The following is a 1239-nucleotide window of genomic DNA, read 5'->3' on the forward strand; positions in this document are numbered from 1 at the left end:
TCTGTACTTAAGTAATCTGTGGGGACATATATTTAATTTTTACAATATGAAAGTGAATAATTATTGAATTATTTTATAAGTATATTTTAGAAGATAACTATAAGTATTTAGTAAAGAAATCTTTAATTGTATTAGATATCTGAATTAATATTGTGCTAAACTTTAGAATCAATTAGAAATGTAAACATTTAGGTATTGATCAAACACAGAAAATGCATTTATAATTAGTCCTCTATGAGTCAAAAGTAATTATAATTTTAATAATAAAAGAATCAATTAAAATATTATCTAGCAATTATTATGTGAATTCGAATAAAAAATATTTGAAAATGATAGAAATAGCATCTCTGTGAACCTCTTTACCAAAGCAACCCTGTTCTCACATTTCACAAATGAGACAGTTTCACAGGTGGAATGTTTCTAAACGTTGTAGGTAAAGTCATCACATATCACCCAATGAAGCCTACACGTCTTCTAGCCACTGCATGCCAGACCTATGTTCTGTTTTAGACACTATTTTTTGAAAGTTTCTCACAGACACAAGATAACTCATGCTTTTAGTAATTAGCATGTTTACGGTCAAATTCATTACCAGAGTTTCCCAGGAATTCCTTAGACTGTTTACTTGCCAGACAGTTCCTTCTATGCAGATTAAAAAGAGGGCATTTTGAACTTCATAAGTATGTAAGATGTTGGGTGTAGTGTTTATAGAGACAAAAGCTGTATATTTCAAGGAAATGTCATTAATTGAACAACAGATTAGGCATGGTATATGAAAATCAGTATGATTGTTTACACCTGGATAATATCACAGCCTCTGTAGTCAGAAGACTTGGAGTCAAGACCTGGGTGAGCTTATAGGAACTAAGAGATGTTAGTCAATCACTGATACTCTGACATCCTATTTATTTGTTAAAAAATGCAGATTTTAAAAATCCCTATTTTCCAGGTTTGTGAGATTCAATTACAGTAATGGTTGTAAAAGGCCCTGAAAGACAGTGTAGAAAACTGAGATCTCAAACGTGGAACCACCTCTCTGTGATTAGGCCAAAGCTGTTTGATTCCTTTCCTTTGTGCCTTTAATTTCCCAAGTGCAAATCCAGGGTTAAAATACTACTACTTCACATGGTTTTATAAAAATGAAACAGGCTAATTACTGTAGGCAAAGAGCCTGACACTTAATAAGTGTTCAGTTAGTATTAGCTATTAAATTATATTATGAGGGTTTTCAGATTCCTA

This window comes from Mandrillus leucophaeus, unplaced genomic scaffold (genome assembly GCF_000951045.1).
Source record: "Mandrillus leucophaeus isolate KB7577 unplaced genomic scaffold, Mleu.le_1.0 Scaffold132, whole genome shotgun sequence".
In the NCBI taxonomy this organism is placed as follows: Eukaryota; Metazoa; Chordata; class Mammalia; order Primates; family Cercopithecidae; genus Mandrillus; species Mandrillus leucophaeus.